This window comes from Passer domesticus, chromosome 8 (genome assembly GCF_036417665.1).
Source record: "Passer domesticus isolate bPasDom1 chromosome 8, bPasDom1.hap1, whole genome shotgun sequence".
In the NCBI taxonomy this organism is placed as follows: domain Eukaryota; kingdom Metazoa; phylum Chordata; class Aves; order Passeriformes; family Passeridae; genus Passer; species Passer domesticus.
Window position 1 is genome coordinate 31,977,220 of NC_087481.1, and position 22,035 is coordinate 31,999,254.

Sequence of the window (22,035 nt, forward strand, 5' to 3'; positions counted from 1 at the left end):
TTTTTTACCACTAAATTACAAAAAAGGGTAAAACAGTTGTGTATCTTCTGTGCCAAGGACTTAAGAGTCGTTTCAGGAGCTTCAGTTAATTGTGGAAAGCCAAACATTCCTTTAGACAACCATGTGTAACATTGTGGATTAAAAGACTATGGGTTGTGGCTTTCTGAAGTTTTGTCCAAAGGAATCTATGAAAATACCCAAATATCGAAGTTTTAGATACTACATGTAGTCCAAATGAATTCTGAAGTTGTCTAGAATAATTTGAAATATTTTTACATACCTTTCTTTTTGTTTTGCTATGTGGTGTTATATAGTTAGTGATTTAAAGAAATCAGGGGACTGGTTATAATGTGGACTCCAAAGGTTCCTCCGTGAGATGTATTTTACTCTTGAATGTCAGTGTGTAATCCTTGTACTTTTGTATAGAAAACCTTACATGCTTGATAGGTCTGCTCATGGTGAAGATGGTGTCTAAAGTGTCTCCTGATTTCCTTAAAGAATCTGTTGCACTTCCATGTCTTAGAGCTACCAGCTCAACAGCTCTTAGTGCTTTGCTGAAGTCAGTGATCTTTTTGGAATGGTTTTCTCATGCCCATCTATGTTCCTGTGACCTGTGTTTCTTGTCAGAAGTTAGTCAGCCTGCAACCTGTGTTTAATACGGTTTTGTGTGTGTGGATTTGGTTTGCATGGCAAGGTTTTTGTTGCGGCACCAGGGATGGCTTCTGTGAGAAGCTGCCAGAAGCTTCCCCCATGTTGCATGAACCCAGTGCTGGCCAGATCCGGGAGGGACCCACTGCTGGCCAGGCCCCAGCCCACCACTGATGGTGGAAGTGCCACTGGGATAACACATGAGCGAGGGAAGAAGTTACCTGGAGAGAGGAGCGAGAATATGCCAGAGAAAGGAAAAAAACTCTGCAGACATCAGGGTCAGTGGAGAACAAGGGGTAGGAGGTAGGAGCAGATTCCCATGTAGCCCATGATGAGGCAGCTGTGCCCTGCAGCCCATGGAGGTCCACAGTGGAGCAGAGTTCCACCTGCAGCCCATGGAGAAACCCATTCTGGAGCGGATTTATACCCAAAGGAGGCTGTGGCCCCATGGAGAGAGGAGCTCATGCTGGAGCAGGTTTGCTGGCAGCACTTGGGATGCTGTGGAAGGAACCTATGCTGGAGCAGCCTTCTCCTAAGGGACTGCACCTTGTGGGAAGAATCTCCAGTGCAGCAATTCATGCAGAACTGCAGCCTGTGGGAAGGAGTCACGTTGTTCATGGGGGAGCTGTTTTCCTAAGGGAGGAAGGCCATGCTGGGGCAGTGGAAGAGTGTGAGAAGGCTTTCCCCTGAGGAAGAAGGATCAGTTGAGACAGTGTGTCTGATGAGCTCATCACTATCCCCATTCCCTGTCCCTCTGTACCACATGCAGAGAGGAGGTAAAGATTTTGGGGGTAAAGTTGAGCCCAAACAGAGGGGAAGGATGGAGGGAAGGTGTTTTTAAGGTTTGGCTTTATTTCTCGTTGTCGTACTTCAATTTGATCGGTAATATAGTAAGCTAATTTCCCAAGTGCAGTCTATTTTGCTTGTAACATTAATCAGTGAGTGATCTCTCCCTGTCCTTATCTCAACCCACAGGTTTACTGTTATATTTCTTCTCCCTGTTTTGTTGAGGAGGGCAGTAACAGTGCCTTTGGGCACCTGGCATGTGGTCTGAGTCAACCCACCATACTACTTAAAAATTTAAAAATTTGTCATGTAAAATTTAAATTTAAGAAAGAAAATATCAATCCTGCACACACGGAGGTATAAGGCAATGTGATAGAGCATTAGTGTAGTTTTCAGGTGGTTTGCTCTATAGTATTTTGATAGTGCACAAAACCATGGAATTTTAAAGTTGTAACAGAATTTATTTATTCTTTTAAGTTGAAGGGTTCCTGAAAATGTTACTCACCATTTGAATTACTCTGTAAAATAGACAGATAGAAGAAATAATTGACCTTTTGCAGGAATCTTAGGGGGAGGGAGAAGAGGATCACCTAACAGAATGTGGTCTAGTATGTCCTGCGGAACAGGCAGAAGCGAAGTTTCATTGGCTCTTTTGTCAGAGAGAAATTGCACTCTGGGCAGCATTCCCAGCATCAGCATTAGGATAAGAATGCGCGCCTCGGCGTCTGTGTGCCGAGTGATCAAATTGAGTTGTTGCTTCCATCCACACGAGGCCACCTATTAGCCAGGTGGCAGGAGTGGCCCAGTGACCGTCTGCAGCTTGCTGGGAAGCGTGCCTGATGGTTCAGCACAGCATGGAGGCTTGGTTAGGGGTTTTTTTGATAATTTTTTTGCAACTCAGGAGGACTTATGAAGTCAGTGGTGTCACAAGCAGCCTTATGGTTTCATGGATGTCAGGCCCAGCAGAAGACTGTTAATTGTGGGGCCACTCTTTCATCAGTATCCCAAGAGGAGGCTGAGATTGTGGGTGGAGGAGCTTTGGGCCGGGTACCTCCAGAATTGTGTTAACGCAGTTGAGTTTTACATCTCTCTTGAAAACCAAGTATATTTTTTAGAGAAATTGTTTTGGATACTTCATGAGCTGTGGGATGTGATGAAAGAAGGAGTTGCTCAGCAAAGGTTTTTGCCCAGTTGTTACTTGACAAAGCTTGACAAGTCAAATTCTGACTTCACCTCTCGGCACAGAATGACCTGGTGGCTTTGATTTGTCACCACTCCTGCAGGCTGATGGGTTTCCTTTCGAGGGTAACTGCTCTTCTTTTAACAGCAAGCTGTTGTCACATTCCTTTTACCTCTGAAGTCTGGAGAGTGAGCTGATTTTTCAGCTTCTACTGGCTCACTGGTGAATAATATTTAAGGAGACTCAGAGGAGTTCTGCAGCCTTCCTGGGAGCACAGAGCTGGCCCTCACAGCACAGCAGCCTGTGGAGTCCTTCAGATGACTACAGATGATGTAGCTAGGCATGCCAAAATAAAACACAGAAGTTATCCTCTAAGAAATCAGGAGGCTTGGACTCTTTCTGGTATGGAAAATTACATCTGCCAGGGCAAAGCAAAAACCTGGTGGAACTATCTAGCCCTACTGATGAGGCAGAATGAGCCTTGTGCCTGGATTCTCATAACCCCTATAATGAATTATTTGTGCCACTAGATGCTGTGGAAAGTATGGTGTATTGTAATTTATGCAGATCAGTGTCATTCTGGAAGATGCTTTTTTTTTTCTGTCAGGTACTGCACAGTCCCACCTTACTCAGGAATTCTTGTGCTCTCACACTTCTAGTTATGCCCAGAGGCAAAGATATTTCAGGAGCTTCTTCATGTAGACCATTTTGTCTTCTACCTCAACAGGCATTGAAGATGATGAAAACAAAAATGTGTAACAAGGGCAGGGAGAGTGCTTGCTTAACTGCTACACTGTGTGTTGGTCCTTCAGATGCTGCCTCTTCAGGGTGTCTTGTGTCTGTGTGTGCTTGCATGGTTGTAAGGCCTCAGAAGAAAAACCTTGGGTTGTTCTAGGGCACGAGAAGGGGACAAATGATGTGAGGAGTCTTCTGATACCTCTTGAATAGACACGAGGAGCTGTCTGTTGTGCAAAAATATTTTTGTTGTGCTAGGCCTGGTCCATTGGACTTCCAGCTAGTCATGTTCATGAAATAAAAAACAGAGTCAGGAAGAAAAAGGTTGTATGGTCGGTTAGAGAACTTCTTCCTCAAAAAAGAGGGTGACCTGAGTTAAGGAAAAACAGTTGTAGGTTTCTGGGGGCTTTTTGAATTGTACAGATTGGTCCTATACTTTCTGTCAGACTGGAAGGTCAATTAAGAGTTGATTCCATTAGTAGCAACAGCCACTCATTCATTACTCCATCTGCCTACACAACCAACCCGCCAGGTTGGATTAGTACTGGAATGGCCCAGTTGATGTTTCAATCTGTATTATTTCTGTCCTGTGTGATAAGTCTTTTCCTTCAAATTGCTTCACGGTGACATTTCTGAAGTTCTCACAAATTATTAATAATTATATTATCCTTGCTGTCAAGGATCCATGCAATAGTCAATAAAAACAACAAAATCTAGGCTTTCAAAGAACAGCCTGGAAGAGCTGGAAAGATCAGTGGTAATCTGAACTAATTTGAGTGTTTTGACCAGATATATAGGAAGGTCAAACCAGTGTAATACAGATGTGAAGAACTGTACCACATTAAGTGCTTGAATGTTTTATAATTCCTTGCATTTTTAATACCTTGCAAGAATAATTTGTCTGTTAATTAAAACTTAAGGGAAGGTAGGTATAAAATTAATTTTAAAAATTAGCTTTCATGGAGGTATATTTTTACTAACATGATTTTGAACAATTTTTAACTACCTTGCCTCAAAGATCAAATAAATGTGCTTGAACCATCTCTCAGGCTCTCACTTTCCCCTCTTGCTACCTGGAAGACATGGTGTCCAGGGACTGGAAAGTGTTTGTTCAGCCAGTTTATTTTATTTCATGGATTGGTCTCATTGTATTTGGAAGGGCTGTGTATTCAGTGAGATGTTCTTGCTCATATACCTTCACTGTTTGACAGACAAAACCAGCAAGCCCCAAATTTGCCACACAGTATGATGTTTGCTTTTCCCAGCATGCTGTGGGGGTTTAGCTCACATGTAAACTCGTTGAAAAACATTTGCTTAATAAATTCTTATCTTTGGACATGAACTATGAAGTAAATTTTGTGTGGCTTATTTCCCTTTGCAATTCAACTCAGATTTCAGAGGAGTAGTAGTCCTGTAAAAGCAATGTATTACAAGAATTCTGGCTGTGTTTTCTAGTGGCAGTCATGAAATTGTTAACTGAGGCATCTTCCAGGCTACCATATGGGTCTACAGTGCATTTTAATTGTGCACAGATTTCTAACAAAAAGCCTATTGTCTAGGACTATAGTTTACCTGAAGAGGAATAATTCTGTGTCTGAAACCTCTCTCATCTCTGGTTACCAGAGCTGTCAGCTGGCCGTGAACTCTGACCACTGCAACAGGGACGTGTTGTGAGCACCACACACTTTTCCCATTATCCCCTTTGCTCCCACCCCAAGTTTCAGATGCTGAATGGTTTTGACCTTTTTTTTCTCTGATATTTCTGAGTCTGATATCACCCAAGCCTATGTCTGTGCCATGATTTAAATTTACAGAAGCTTCAAAACAAGTTCTGTTTCATAAATTGAACTAAAGGTATGCTTACCTGAATGGGCACCCTGCAGAAGTGCTCTGTGCATGGCTGGAGGAAGTGAAAGAGCAGGAAATGTTACAGTTGCTTCCAGTAACTGGAAGCTGGAAGGAATGGTCAAGTATTTAACCCTGTCTGTACCAATGAGTCCTTGTGTGATCGTGTACTTAATTGCACTTGAATTATTTTAACTCTTATGTTACTTTAAGTTACTTTACAAACTTCTGTTCCTTAAATACACACTGTATTTAACAAGTTGCAGGCTCCTTCAGGAAGAAAGATAATTTAAGATGAATAAGGTAATCCACCTGGAAACTGGTGAGGCAGTTGGAGCAGAGTGGGAATGAACAGAGTGCAGGAGAAGTCAAGTGCCAGGAAAGTTTTTGGCATCAAAAGAGACAGGTGAGGGAATGAGTTGGATGTGGCCCTGGAACTGAAGAAACTGGAACTGCTGAGAGGGAAGCAGTAACTGCAGATACGTGGTAAGACAAGAAAAAAGGAATCCACAGGCTGAGTAAGTTTGCTCCTCAAGGCAAGTTAGACTGACTTGAGCTTTGCCGCTGCGAGTCCCTGCGGTCTGTCTGTCCCGCTCATAGCTGCTGCTTCCTGCACTCTGCTGGCAGGGGAACCACCCCCACTCCTGAATGAGGTTTAAATCAACTCAGTTTAGATATTCTGACTGTTCCCTGGGGCCTGCCAGTGGCAGAAAATCTGCAGTTTTCTGGGTTATCTAGCTAGCTAGCGTGTTCATGTAATTCTGATTTTGCTTTTCCCCAGTTGAGTGCTGATATTTTCAGTTGATAGTATATAAACCTCTCAAATTTAATTTTGGCATTAAGAACAATTTGTAGGTAAATCTGGTTTTAATATGTAACTAGTGACAAGCACTGTGAGGCTCTGTACTTTTGAAGTTGTGCCTCTTATTTGCTGTAGGTTAGCAAATTCTAATAAAGTGAAGGTATAGTTGTACAAATATTTTATTCACTTGTTTCATTTTGTACTTGATAGCACTTCTCTGGAAGATGCCATCAAGAATGGCACTAAACATTTTGAAAAACTGATATATTAATAATTAAGCAGTTTGGATAAGTGTATAAAAATAAATATTTAAGTAAATTGATTTTTATAAAACTATGTTCTCGAGTAGCATTTCATGCTGATGAAGAAGTGGAAAAAATAGTAACACTGTGAGGTCACTCCCATAATTTAATAATTATCATTAACTTCTGTCCTGTGTCTGACAGAGATTTTGTAGTTTTCCTTTTAAAAGGGGGACAGATGAATCTGGAACTGACGCCAAAATTCAGTAAGTCATAAAAGAGTCTGTGTCCCCATTACCAAGCAGAGTGGTGTAACAAGATCAGATCTGTCAGGTGCTGAGAACCTGGCATAAGTGCCATACAGGTGGTGGGAGTTTTATTTCAAGCTGGTCCTGGTCCGATTCTGTGGCTGAATTCCTCTTGGTGGTTGGAGCGTGTACAATGTTCATGTACTTGATGACTGCTTTGCAATGTAAAGCAAAGCAAGGAAGATAGGGTTGTTTGGGAGATGGACTTCAAAAGTGCAGTCCTGATTTGAATTAAATGCTAATATAGACATACCTAGAGTTGTGCAGATCAGGAAGTTCACCAAAATCAAGTTTTTTAGTAACAGAGCTTAGTTATCTGATCCGTGGGGTTGGAATCAGGAAAGGTAATGAATACTTAGAGAATTGAACAGCTACTTCATCAGTTTGGGATTTTGGAAAAATATAAGGAGGACATGGTTTTAAAAACAAAACAAAAAAAACCCAAGCTGCATTGTTCAGCTATGTCTTTACTCTTGCAAAACAACCTCTTTAAATAATACGGAGAGGACTTTATATAAATCAGGTACTAGATACAGGGGGATGGGAGGTGTTGTAAAAACAGAAAGCACAGCTTTTTTGTTGTTGTTCTTTTGGAGTCCATCAGAAGATGAACTTGAGGTCCTTGGTTAGCGAGAGAAGGTATAGGTATATTTTACAGATTCTTTATTTAAAAAAGCAAAAACAATCTCTACAAGCACAATTTCATGGCTAGAATTTTTTATTTCAGTTTTACCATGGAAGAAATAAGTCAAGTGTCAGCTTGTCTGCTCAGAGGAGACAGTTGTCTTTAAGAATTGGTGCTATCTGATATTCTGGATGGTTTCGGGTTACCATTTAGCACAAATTTATTATTTATTACCAAGACTATTAAACCTCACTGTGTGAGGAGCAGTGCTTATAAATGGATGTGGAGACAGAAGTATTCTGACCTTCTTGTAATGGAAAGGTCTTTATGGTGCTTAGGAGGGAAAAGAGGAGGAGAGTGGATGCTGAAACTGCTGGAAATCATACACATGATTTTGGTATTCAAAAGTCATTCCATCTCTACACTGTAAGAGTGGTTGTATGTTATTTAACAGTACAGCTGGAATGGTGGTGTTCAAGCCTTTGTGTGATTTTCAAGGTTATAATCCCAGTCATAGGACTGGCACTTCTGAATGGTAAAATTCTTGTAGGATCTTCTTAAAAGCTTCAGATGATGGAAACATTCAGAAATTATGACACTGATAAAATGGGAAAAGTTGGCAATAGGTGGCATCTGCTTACTGTGGAATCAAACTAACAAAGCTGGTAAGCCCATCTCAGCTATCAACAATGCATCTGAAAATGCTGGGACTTGACTCAAGTCAGGCTGGCTCACCATCCTGAAGAGAACTGGCTAAGAGCCTGTGCCAGGCTTTCTTCTGATGCTGCGATGTACAGCAGTTTAAAAACACAACCCAAAAATCAAACCCACTTGACTGCCAGTACCTTTGTCTAAATTCTTGGCTTGCTTTTCAGTTCCCAGGAGTAATCATGTCTGTGCACAGCTACAAAAAACCTATCCATTATTTCTCTGTATATTGCATTTGCTGGTGTACTGTAACTAATGGTGTGACACCAGTAGATATTTGGTGTGGAGCTGCACTCTTACAGATTCTCTGGTGTTTATAATAAAGATTGAATTGGGCATGGCTTGTTTTTTCTATTGGTGTCACCAACAATGCATCCTTTCCTTGGACATTAGGAAGAAGCTCTTCACAGAAAAGGTGATTGGGCATTGGAATGCGCTGCCCATAGAGGTGGTGGAGTCACTGTGCCTGGAAGGGTTTTAAGAAAAGACTGGAAGTGGCACTCAGTGCCATGGGTCTAGTTGACAAGGTGGTGTTAGGTCATAGGTTGGACTCAATGATCTCAAAGATATTTTCCAGCTGAAGGATAGAAATGTTTTTTGTTGGTTCATTTTTAATATGATCAATTACTGATAACGGTAAAATTATTTTAAAATTATTTTTGTGCCAGTGTTTTACAAATATGCTGCAACTGTGCAGCTTTTGGATATGCATGACTCTTAGTAAGTTTCTAGCTGGGAGCAGCTCATCATAGGAGATGGTTTCTGTAATTCCAGATACAATTATCTGCAATGTGCAGTTCACATTGTAGACCATAAACTGTCAACACAATTTTTTCAGCCATCTCTTTAATCAAATCCTCTTTGTATTTTGCAGATCAGTAGAAATATGCATTTCCATAATACCACCTTTGAACTAATGAAGTGGAAGTACAGATGAAAACAGTCTGGAGGAAGCTTGAAGTACAATACAGTTTCATTCAGTTTCCTAATTCAGAGGTAAGGTTAATGCATGCAAAATTTTATTTCGAGTACTTCAGGGATAAAAAGCATATGATAAGCAGCCGCCATATCTTATAAAAAACTTCAGAGTCACCTTTTTTATGTTAGTGACAGTCTTTCATACCATATTAAAACAGCTGTTTGATCTAATCTATGTCTGTATCTTAGTTATGAAAAAACACAACTCTGCCTCAACTACAGAGGCATCTGTTGTACAAAAGCACATTGGAAAAGAGTTATGGTATCAGGCAAGTTTTGTTTGGTAGAATCTGCTTAGTCATGAACACTACTAATGCTTTAGTTGATTATTAGTTTATTATTTTGCTGGTATGACTGGGGAAAGCTTTACACAGTGTCAAGTAGCAGGACATAAGCATAAGTAGTTGGGTTGAAAACTGGACACAATACTGTTTTAAAAAGGGAAGCATAAAACACACACCCCCAACTACCTTCACAAGTAACTCTTACTCCCTCCTAGTTCACTGTCTTTTTAAAGATGAGTAGTATTAGAAGCAGTTGAGTGAGGGAGGTTGTTTTTTGCTTTCCCTGTATGTAAATAGCTGATCTCGCAAAAAATAAAATGGCAACACCACTCCACCACAAAATTTCTCTATCTTCACGCAGTTGGTTCTCTTTTTACTAGGGATTATTTGCTTCTAAGTCCACAAACACACAAATGGGAAGAGCGGAGCTTATCAGAACCAAATAAAAGCAAGTCCTTGTGCTAATTATTCCTGCTCCTATGTACTGCCTCTTGTTTTCATACCTTTTATGCCTGAATTTCAATAGCAAAGGGATAAAGACAAAGAAAAAATTTGATCATGAATGCCGAAAGAGGGCAGTACTATAAATACCAGATGTGAACAGGGTACATTGCCCAGGTGTTGATCAGACATTTTATGTGCTTCCTGAGTGAGAGATCAGCAGTATTGTATTTCATTGCCTGACCTGCTTTCAGGTATGTCTTTGAGCCCATTTATGAGTTTGGACACCTACAAAAAACAGTGAAGGTGAGTGTTTTAGTTTTAAATATTTGTTATGTACAAAAGGTGTCTTTTGTTTGCATCTAAAACTGCTCCTGATTGGTTTACAGAGAGATTGTTAGCTCCTGATTGGTTTACAGAGATAAATTTTGATTAAATCTATTTGGTTGTCTCTTCTATTTTAGGGTTCAGTGAAGAGTATCAAATGTCTGAAAGTTCTCAAGATAGTTTATTATTATCTTTCTTTAATATGGGATCTCTGTAATACAACCCTTCATGGTGCTAATTCTACTTTATTTTATGATTCAATGTAAGATTTTCTTACCTCTGACTTAGTAGGGTCTATTTATAGCTCTGTTTTAATAACACCTGTGAATTTGTGCATTTCTAGTGCAATGCAGCTGGAGAAATTCTGATTAGTATATTGCATGTAATCAGTAGGGTTATGTGTGCTCAATTCCCTTCTGCAACTGGTGTCCCATATAGCGTTGTCTCTTTAGTTAAGAGAAAGATTTTGGTTGTATGATTACTTTATTTTTTTGGGATGTTGAAAACTGGACTTGCATGACTTCCCAGCACCACCATTAATGTCAAATACTCCCATAGTTTGCCCTGCCTGCAGCAAGGCATGAGTTAGAAGGATGTTAAAGACCTCTAACATACAACTACTGAACCAATAACTTAAGTTGACAGTTTAGGAATAGCTTCCTACTTTTCAGCTTCTGCTGTCTGTAGAGTTGTCATCTTCCTGTGTCCTCCAAACCAGTAGTGGTAGGAGCATCTTTTATGTGATGCAGCTAGTTCATTCAATAGCCAGAAATACATACCAAGTGCTTCAGAATGAAGGGTGCCAGTGATGAAATGGTATTCCTGCAATGATTTACTTATTAATCATCAAGGCCACCTAAGATCCTCTCTGTTCTGTTAGGAAACAATTATTTTATAAGGTTGGGTTAGCTGCCATTGAATTTCCTTGGTGGCAAACTATTTGCTAGGAGTTAATTCCATAACAAACAGGCTGAGCCACTTGAGGCTCAAACCACAAATGGGAAATACAGGTCAGTGTGCTCAAAGCATTTTCCAGGAGTGGAGGAACCAGACATCCGTGTCATCTTGTGAACCAGTTGATCAAAACAGGAAGTGCCAGTGGTTCCACGCTGGGGCTGCTCTGTTCTGCAGTGTCCTCCTAACAGGACTTTCCTTACTGCCATTGCCCCTGGCTTATCCCAGCTTGTTCCAGGAGTCTCATCATCTTGATCTCAGACCACACAAAACAAGAGCCTTCCTATTGCTAGGTCAAGACTGTCGGGCTCAGCAAGGTCAGATTAAGCTGCTGAGAGTCCCTTCGTTTTTATGTTGGCTCTGTTTGGCTCAGGAGCTCCTCTTGGAAAGTATCAAGGGCAACAGATTTCAAAAAAATCTAGACAAGTTCCTGTGTAATAAAAGGAAGCTGAATTTTGTATTTTATTTCTGTATCTGAGGATGGGAATTTTATGGGGTAGGATAGAGAACGATTTAAGATCTTACAGTAAGAAAAGCATACAAGGAATGCATTTGCAGTGCAGTCTGGAGATGTTTGTATTGATAGGAATATATTTTGCAACCAGATTATTGTAACATGGATATGTCATTAGAAACATACCAGGTTGCCTTTTTTGCTTATTTTCTATTTAGTGTTCAGATTAGGAATGGTAAAATGTAGGTTTCAACTGAACATTAATACAGGGATTCATTTTGCTTTCAAGAATTATTTTCTATCCTTTTTCCCCTTGAGCCAAAACAAAGCAGAAAAATATTTCTTTCTGATAGTAGTATTTTGAAGCAGTCCTGAGTAGTTAGTTGTGGAGTAGGTTCCTCTAAACTAGGTTGAAAGGTGAAGAATGTTCTTTTCCAGAGGTTCTGAGGTTGTAAAGGTACAGTAAGTTTCATGAAATGCTAGGTGAAGTGTTTCTAAAATGTTACAGTTGATACAGAATTTAATTAGAATAATTCTAGGGCTCAATTTTAAATGTATTTTAAAATAGTAAATATTAAAATAATAGGCAGCTACTTGTTAGCTTAACAAAATCTAAGACTGATTTAGGTAAGTCTTTTTCAAATATTCTTAATGTCTATAAAGACACTGTGATAGAAACACTCTACTTTTCTTATTTCTAAACCAGATACATGTACCATCCTTTAAAAAAAAATTACTTCTGTGCCACAGCCAAGTCTGTGTAAAGAAAGGATATTTTTATCATGTCCTTAAAATATGTTTTGAGTTTACAGGAATTTCAGGATATCTTGAGTAAAAATCTGGATCTGTTTAGAGCAATGGTAGAGAGGTCAGTAGTCACATCTTTTAGGAGAATTTCCACGGTGTAGATGTGCAGAGGGGTTCCCAAATGGCTGCACTTCACCAGGCTTCAAACACATTTTGTTTTTCTAAGATCTGAAATTCCTGTTCTCGTTCAAACATGCTCATTCAAGTTGCTGGTGTTTGAAAAACAATTATTTGTTTCAGTTGGCAGGTAAAGCATATGAAAGTTTTTACAGAAACAGTTCAGTCCTAGGCTTTCAGTGGGATGAAAGTGAAGTGATAAGGGGTCTGCCTGTGCAGAGGAGAGTCCCTGAAGTCTTTGAGAAGGCAGTGTATGAGAAGAGGGATATTTACACAGGTGTCTTGAAGTTCCATGCCCTTTGAGTTGTTTTGGAATTTGCAAATGTACACTTGCAATCTGCTCGGTTTCCCCTCCCCTCAGTAAATTCCATGTTTGGTGTGATACCACCAAGCTCTGAATTAATAAGACCTTTTTAATGGGCAAAGGGAAAAAAAGTTTGCTTTATTGGTCTTTAAAATTTGCACAGGCACCCACCAAAGCCACTCTATCACTCCCCTCTCCATGGGTGGAGATAAAGACCAGGAGAGATCAGTCGCTAATTACCATCACAGGCAAAACAGACTCAGTTTGGGGATATTAATTGAATGTCTTCCTAACAAAATCAGAGCTGGGCAAGAAGTAGAAATCTTAAAAACACCTTATTCCTACTCCTCCCTCCTTCCTAGGTTCTACCTCCCCTTTCCAGCAGTGAAGGGAAGTGGGGAATGGGGCTTATGGTCAGTTCATCACAGGTTCCTGCTGCTGCTTAGGGAGGAGAGTTCCTTCCCTTCTCACAGACTGCTGCAGCTTTGGTCAATTCCCTGGGGTGCAGTCCTTCAGGCACAGCCTGCTCTGATGGGAGTCCTCCATGGGGTCACAAGTCCTACCAGGAAACCTGCAGTGTGCATGTCCCTGCCAGGACCCTCTCCAGCCCAGGTTTCCTGTGAGTTCACAGACTCCTCTCAGACATCCACCTGCTCTGGTGTGGGCTCCTCCATGGGCTGCAGGTGGATCTCTCTGTCCCCATGGTCCTCCATGGGCTGCCGGGGCACAGCTGCCTCACCGTGGCGTGCCACAGGCTGCACAGGAATCTTCTCCGGCACCTGGAGCACCTCCTGCCCCTCCTTCTACACTGACCTTGGTGTCTGCAGAGTGTTTCTCTCACATATTCTCACTCCTCTCTTCTCTGGCCACAGGAAAATCTGTGCAATAAATTGTTTTCATTCTTGAATATGTTATCTTAGCAGCATTATTATCATTCCTGATGGGCTCAGCCTTGGGCAGCAGTGGGTCCATCCTGGAGCCAGCTGGCACTGGCTGGACAAGCTTCTGGCAGCTTCTCACAGCAGCCACCCCTTTAGTCCCCTGCTACCAAAACCTGGTCACACTGACCCAATAAATTACTGCAGTCTTTCATCTGCTGGTTTGGTTTCAGTACAGTTCTCAACTCAAATGTGTGAAAAATCTCAAAAGAAAAAAGGGAAATGGAAAAATACTTAGGATGTGGTAGAGGATTACAAGATACTATATAGTGCTTAATAGAAAAGGTTCAATAATGAGGCTTTTCTGTCCCCTTTCTCTCTGCCAAAAATAATTCTGTATTCTCTTCAACTAGCAACAAAAATTGTTTCCCGTTATGGAATCTGTGGTTTTCCTGTAACCTCAATTTTTCCTTCACAGATTTAATTTGAATCAGCCTTAATTCCATCCTATTAGAGGTGATTCATGTAAGCTAAAGAATCTTGAAAGAAAGAAGGTTTTGATAGTGAAGATGTGGAAGGAGTAAATCACTCCTAGATGGAATAACAGCCTTGACAGAAGTAACATAAGAAAAGGAAGAATGAGATTGTTTTAAGAATGTGATCTTGAATAATTGGGGAATAATTGAATTGCCGAAGTTAATGCAGAGGTGACTTAGGAGGAACATGGTTTTGCTTTTAAGATTTTTAGCTTAAGGAACTGTTGAGACATCAGAGGAGATACCTTCTCGTTGAAGGATGATGGGAGAGTGGGGGAAATGTTTGCAATAAAAAATAGTGTCCAGGTTATCCCTGTAATACTGAGTATGGGCAGTTTAAGTCATACGCCATGATGGTCAAAGAGAAAAGTGGGAAACCAAGTGAAATTCATAGAAGAAATAGATCATATAATCTCTGTACCTTTTTGGTTTCTTTAGGTCTTAGTTCAGTTGCTTTCTTACAATATGGAGAGAAAAACAAAGATTGAATGAAAAAAAATTACAGCTTTTATTAGTTGAATGTGAACTTCACTGAATCTAAAACCAAACCAAGCTTCTACCCTATATGTTGATTTCCTGCTGTCCTGAGTTCTACTGTGTAACAGTTGTTGAAAAATGTTTCACATTGTGTTTAAAATAACCTTTTTGCACTGAGAAAAGAACTGGTCTAGTTGGTTGATTACAAATGGGAAATTTTTAATGTCATTAATCTCATGACCAGAAAGCTCTTATTTGCTTTTTAATTTTGTGTGAAAAAAAAAAATTAACAGTATTGCTTTACACTTCAATGCAGGGAAATAGAGGATTATAACTGTTGAAGTAAACATTACCTTTGAACTCTGTTTTTGTCTACCTATTGAAAGATTACTGTGTTTGGGTTTGGAAATGTCTTTGAAGGTACATTTGATGAAAGTACATTGTTCAAACTTAAGAGGAGTATTTGTGTGCGTGTGCATGCTACACATTGTTTCTGTAGTTATTTAACCAAGCGGATCTACAGTGCACTTAGAGTTTAACTTAAGTTTGCATTCAAATCTGTTTTTATCTCAGCAAGACTCGCAGAACACTGACAGGGTGAGATAGCACTCAGACACATACATTTAGAGTCCTGGAAAATCTTCCCAGAGCAATAATACTTTCTTACATATGTCACGTTGAAATTAAATGTTGCAGATGAAAATAGATGCTGAATGCAGCATATAATTAATTTTACATTATTTGTCCTGTGTAAGCACTTTCTTAATATAGCAATCTAGTTTAGTATATCCACTATGTGTGAGGTAACTCTGCAGGTGAGCATGTCACACTTTACACGTAAGCATTTATCACTCTGATACTGAGACTATCTGAACAATTTGCAGGTTCTGTGTAAGATAATGAATTATTCTAGTTTAGGCTTTTCTAAACTTGCCACTGATAACGCTTGCTCACTTCTTTTGCCCTTGCTGTGAAGCTAGTAACCTATTTGTGTTCTGTGCCTGGAGTTTGTAATCTCGTAAAAATATCCCCAACATCAGTTTCTAGGGTGAAGTCAAGGCTCACAGATGACAAATGTAGTCAACTATTCATTAAAATTCAAAAGAATAAGAAAGGTTGCAATTTTAAGTTATAAGGGTAATATAACTACCACAAAGAACAAACTAAATAGGTAAACGTAATTTGCAAATTACATTTATCTAAAATTTTGTTTCTGTAGTAAGAACACTTTAAAAATAACTTCCCCTTGCCACAGCAGTCGTTTAGAGGAGGATAAAGGAACAGCACCTACTATTTCACTTATTTGTCCCATCCAGCCATTAAAAAATGCCTCTTTGGAAGTCTGATGGAGACCGCTCCTTTGAGGATATCCGTGTGTTACTTACAGTGATTTGTGAGAACAGCCAGACAGGGAGTTTTCCTCTCAGCAGAGTACAGTGCCTCCGTGGGCATGGCAAGCAGGTGAGGAAAGCGAGGATTAAGGCTTACCTTGCCAAGCAGCGTTTGTATTAGCAAGTCTTCATGATGTTGAACTTGCTAGTCTTGTCTCTGCTGTTTGTATGTGTCGAGCAAATACTGTCAAAGAAAGCTCATCTCTCACCCATCGCAGTGGGGAGTGTGGAATTCGATGATTTAAAAATTACATTGCTTGCTTATGAAGTAATATTTACAAGTGTGTTTTTATCTTGTTCATGAAACGACATATGAATTCACTTGGACAGCTGTTACCTTCTGAGTAGCAGAACAAAAAAATATGTCCATGTTGACAGTTTGAGGCGTTGTGAGGGCAAGCAGTTCGCTTCTTGTGAAATGCTCTTCTGTGGGCCTTTCTTAATACTACATCACATGGCACTTGCTCTAAAAGGGACACCATAGTCCCTTTGTCGCATACCAGAGGGAAAGGGTTTGCAGATGTGTAAGCAGGCAGACTCCCCTGTGTAAAGGCATCACCACTTGCAGTTTGGAGGGGTTTGTTTGTTTTTTTGGATGAGGGTTGTCTTCATAAGTAATGTTTCCTGTCTGTTCTCAGTAATTTGAAACTCCGTTGTCCAGGTGTAAATTAAAAGGAAGGGGGATTTAAAAGCTCCTTTCTGTTACCCCTTCCTAAATTTATTTATTTTCAGCTCCGTATGGAAAGCATATCCATTAATAACTTTTATGTCCACAGTGTGAGTGTGGGGAGTGAGGGCTCCGTGCATTATCAGGTGTTGACTCTTTTGACCTTGGTAATTACCAATCTATGCAATCGGCCCTTTCTGAGCCTTGTCAGCCTCGCTTGTTTAGCGTTTTATTTATTTTATTGCTTTCTACAAGTCCTGAATAGGAAAAAGGGATTTAAAGAGAAACCCCCCAAAAAAAGAAACCCAACCCTCTGTTTATTCTTAAGGGGTGGAGGTCTTCTAGAGGGGAGCTGGCTTGCAGAGGGGGAAGACAGTATTCTTATGCTAATCCAGGCTCTGGATAAGGAGCAAAGCAGCCGTGCAAACAATGGAAGTGGAGCCAGAAAGTCTGCGCTGCAGTCTAGCACGCCTTGAAAAGCATGTCAGGCCGGGCGCCTTGGGCTGCCGGGAGGGGCCGCGGGGGGAGCGCCTCCCGCTCGCTTCGTGGGGCTGGCGGCGGGCCAGCGCTCTTGGAAACATCGCACTACCTACAAAACGAGAGTTAGGGCTGGAAGGGGCGAGGGCAAGACGGAGAGAAGCAGTTTATAGTCTTGGGTTTTTTTCTTGTTAAAAAAAGCTAAGCCCAAACCCCGCATTGAGTTGTCTCAGCTTTGTCGCTGCTGTTTTCTCCTTTGTACCAAAAAATTGAAATTCAAGTGATGTGTTGTTTTAAATAGCAGGCACATTTTCTAAAGGTTGTGCGTGAGAGAGGTAGGCTGTAGCAAGGTGCCCCTGCTGGGAAATGAGCTCACACCTCCCTGCTGTGGGCTGGGAAGCGCGCCGGGAGCTGCTGGGAGGTGCCCTGCTCCCTGTCCCTGTCCCTCCCTCCTCTGCTGGGACACACCGATGTCACCTCCATCAGCGGCTTGTCCCGCATGCTTTCTTATTGCTTAAAGTCAGCGACCAAAAACACAGGCTCTTTTCATTTCATCATGAAATGAAAAATGTGCTCTTTAAGCGCCAAACAAAAACCCAGTTTGTGCAGAACTCTTCTTCGTGAGTTCCGTAATTTGCATAATCGCCTTCACTTTGGAGACATAAAGAAGTTGAGAATTTCTTCTTCTAGGTTGGGCAGATGTTATAGGTGTAGCAGAAGCAAGCCAAGATCATGAGAGTTAAGTAAAATAAATGCTCACCCTGTCAATTTCTGGATCTGTTTTTTGGTATTTTTTTTACACAGATTAATGAATAACTGTCCTTAAATTACTGTAAGGTTATGAAAACATTCATGCGTCTTAATAGTGGTAACAGGCATGTTACATATTAGAAACTCTTTCTATAAAAGCATTTGTAATTTTGAAGGCAGTGGTGTACTTATTTTAGGGTCCATTGTCCACTTCTAAAAATGTGAACAAATGTATATTCAGGATTGAGGCCCAGCTTTTTCCTTTCCTCAGCCCAGGTCAAATTATTGAAACTCAGAGCCAAAATGTGTGATAAGTCTTGTAGGCAGTATAGTATGACCAAAATATTTTTAATAGTGACATGTAAAATTTCTAACAGTTTTGATGTTTTTTTTTTTCGTTGCTGCTTATGTTTGGTGAACAGAAGTATGTTTCTTATGAATGAGATCTGAGAGGTTTAAGGTATGATTACCCATTTGTAGTAACTAAATTTAGAGGTGGAATGCATTACGTGTGGAGACTTTTCTCCTTGTTCACATTGGCTGACTGGTATGACAGTAAGGAACTAGCAAAAATGATAAAAATATGATAAAAACATACAGGAAGGATAGCTTCTGGGTAGAATAGTAGAAGTTGATGTCATTGTAGAAAGAGCATGGGTGTCCATTTGCTGATTGTCCTAAGGGCAGAAGCTCTAAGCCAGCTAATCACTTCCAAAGTGAAGTTGAGAAAAGAGGGAAATGGGTTAAGGTGAATAAAAATTGTGTAATGACATTTTCTCTGAATATGTTCGAATAAAAGAATGTGTCATGTTTCTAACACATTAGGATATGTTTGAACACCTGATTGCAGTGGGAAAACAATCTTGTTGGATGTCATTGCAGTTAATTTAATTGAAGAAACTTTGTAGTAGTTAATTAATTGGAATCCCAGAGTAACAGTAAGATGGGCATTCAGGAGTCCAGTGAGTGGCGTCCCCAATTACCTAATTTTTTTGGGCATGGTAGAAAGCAGCTAAGCTTTAATTTCTTCACTGTTAACAACTTTGTTTATGAAACTGACAGATATATCATAATTTAGTACTTTGCCTTCTGAATTCTGTCATGGTGTACGCATTTGATATTTGCCAGCAGTGGGAAATCTTTGTTTCAAGAGATATCTGTTAAACTGTCCGAGGTGGATTTTGGTGGCTTTTCCCAGTGGTCAGAAATAAGAAGTTATTTTCTGAGACTGTGAGCTCCCCTGCTGCAAAAAAACTGTTGTTAGGGTCTTGTGTTTTTTGAATGAACAAATATGTTTCAGCACATGTGTTCTAAACACATGGTTCTATATGTGCTACAGGGAGAACTAAGATTTTTTTTTTCAGTCTTTTGAGAAGTATATAATACACACAAATGGGCTTCATTTAGCATTTCAAATTTCACTTCAGTTTCTAGAAGGGGAAAGGTAACTTGTATAATTTACACAGTCTCTTGGCTTTTAAATTTATGCAATCCGGAATAGTTTTAAATAATTCTTACACAATCCACAGTTCAGGGGAATTATTTCTGTGAGCTTGAACAGATTAGTGCCTAAATAGGGCCTTACATGAAGTTGTTTTTGTTGATGGCCATGTAGCTAGAAGGCTTGCAGTAGCCAGCAGTCTTCTCCATCAGCTGTGGGGATTTCTTGACAGATTTTGGGGGTGGATTTACCTTGCTTGTTTATTTTAACATATTTTTCAGCACTCAAGCATAGGTGGTTCGAGTGTTTCATTGTGACACTTTTCAGCAGTTTGTGTAAGCACGCCTTGCAAGAGAATAATAAAAACACATTTAAAAAGTAGGTTTTGTACAAGTATTTGACAGCATTACACAGTACGCGGTCTGAAACTTTCTTCTTATTACGGGCTTGGTTAAATTTGACTGTTTGACTTTGGATAAACTGAAGCTAACTATAGGTCTTTTTGTATTAAGAATAATGAAATGTAGTCCCAGGTCAGTCTATTCCTGTCCTGACACCTGTAGCTATACGAGATGGTGGCCTTTGAAAACTAAAGACTAATTAAGTTTTTGGACTCTATTTAGTCTGAAAATCTGCCCTACAGCCTTCTAACCAGTGGTTAGGAATTGGCTTATACTTTCTGATCCAAATGAATTTTAATGGCTAATCCATACCTTGTTGAACCAGTAATTTTCTTAAGATTGAATAGCTGTATGTCTTTCATTGTGTTTATTCCTGTTATGTTGTCAAAGTGTAGTTATTTAGCCATCAATTTTAGCTGTCTTAATTGTATTATTTTCTGTTCTTTTTATCTCCAAATGTCTTTCTTTCCTTGATATAGTATCCTTCTAGATGGATGTTGAATTTATCGATCGTATTATCTTTGTGCTATTCATGCCTTGCTGTTTTCCCTGGGAAATTTTTCTAGGAATTACTAGAGTTGTGTTTGTGTCTTTCTCCCAGCCACATCACATGGATGTGTCTGATGTTCTGTAATCAGTTGGTGTCCTTGGACTCTTATGTGTGAGCTTCTAGTCTGTGTGAAGCAGAAATTTCCCAGAGTTACCAATATGCATGACTTTTCCAATTTCATGCTGTTGTACTTCATTCCATTTGTTACTTCAGTTCTTCACATGGTCCAAATCTTCCTGCATAAAAACAAGACTCAGCTGAACTGACAATTTGTTTGTCAGCAATTTTTAAAAAGTTTTTGCCTTCTGTACCTACTTCATTAATGAAAAGGGTGAGTATTCTTCAGTCAAGCTGAATCAAGAATCGAGGTCCTCAGATGCCATTTGAACTAGGCTACTAATCTCTGTTCTTGAAACTACTTGTCTGCCCTGTAGTGAATTCTTTACTGTTCTTATAATCCCTCTTTTCTTCATCCAAATAAGTAATTTTCTTTGTGGCACCATATCAGGTTTTTTCATAATCTTCCAGGAAAGTTGTTGTTGCACACTGACTTAGACTGACAGTTCAGTTTATCTCTGGCATTCTGTTCATCTCCAAGCCCTGTTCAAAACAGTCCCTGTGATTGAGGTAATATGCTTACAGTTACCTAAGTTGCTTCTTGCCCCAGTTACACATCAGAGAACCATTTAGTAACTTTTAGTTTTGTTGTGTTTAAATACATTAACTTGGTGTTACATGTACTGCTGCACATGGTTTGAAATATCTTGTCTGTTGAAATGGATTGTATGTTCTAATTCTTGTGAGGTCTAAGATTGACATTTTTTAATGTGTTTCCCTTATACAATACTATCTTTGTTGTTGCATTCACCACTATCATTCTTTATTGAAATTTGGAACAGCATAGCTCACTTGGTTTGGGAATCATGCTGTTAAAAATATTACATAGCCACATCTGAAGAGCAGTTACCACTGAACTCCATGCTTTCAGAGTTGGTTTGGGCCATGTGAGAGATCTTGCACACTTCAGCTTCATCTGTTTAGAGTCATATAGAACATAGGGCTGGACTGCTGTGACAGTGCCATGAATTCACTGCTGAGTTCCAGTTCAGAAAAAAACCCACAGTTCTAATAAAAGCATTTTCTTCAATAAACTGTTACTAAGAAGGACAATAAAATACAGTGCAGAAAAATCATGTGTTACCATTGATGAATAAGTTACTTTTTAGTGGATTATAGTTGAACGCTTCTTAGTGGCTACAGTAGAAAAGAGATAGACAACTTCAAAATCAATTGATTGACTTATGGATTTGAATCTCCTCAGCATTATTCTGTTGGCAGAGTAGCATTCCAAGTGTTAATTGGTGCTTTAATATATTTGAAGAATGGGGTTATTTAGTTGTGTCATTCTAAACTGTTATATCAGACAGGTTTTGGAGACATTCCAGCTGTTGCTCTTTCAATTTTGTGCCTTAGCCAGGGCTGCCAGTCTACCTCTCTAATAGCAGTCTGAAAGGGTATTTTTTGTTTTAAAATAGGGAATTAGGATTTGTTCTCTGTGATTTTTATTGCATGGTTTTATATATATATGTGAAAAGGGAAGTATTACTGGAAGGAAGATTGAGGTACAAAATACTGGTGGAGAACATTATTTTTTTATTAGGCTTGAACAGCATTTCTGGAAACTACCTTTTGTCACTGAACAAAAATCACCATGAAATTGGAGTGAATTGCATTAAGATGGTTAATTTATTTCTTCAGTTTTTTCTTGGGTTTATTTATGGTGGTTTTTTTGGGCTTTTTTTGGTAACATGCTGTGTGTGCAGTGGCAAACAGATATTTCTTTGCTAGTGTGCCCTTCTGGTGAACAGGGGGGCAAGATCGTCAAGTTTTAAACACCGCTATTCTTGCAATGTACAACAGTG

General features: G+C 39.7%; 1 protein-coding gene across 3 annotated transcripts in view; it reads left to right on the forward strand.

The window, feature by feature from the left end:
• The window catches only part of BMPR1A (bone morphogenetic protein receptor type 1A), a 73,178-nt gene that overhangs the window by 27,773 nt on the left and 23,370 nt on the right, over positions 1 to 22,035 (forward strand). Inside the window, exons 2-3 of one of the 3 annotated variants that reach the window (XM_064430135.1) lie at positions 8,754 to 8,875; positions 9,837 to 9,888. The exons of 1 other annotated variant lie outside the window; for it this stretch is intronic. The gene's annotated coding sequence lies outside the window, so the exon portion shown is untranslated. The remainder of the gene's footprint in view (positions 1 to 8,753; positions 8,876 to 9,836; positions 9,889 to 22,035) is intronic. One more of the 3 variants, XM_064430134.1, reaches the window with a different exon arrangement.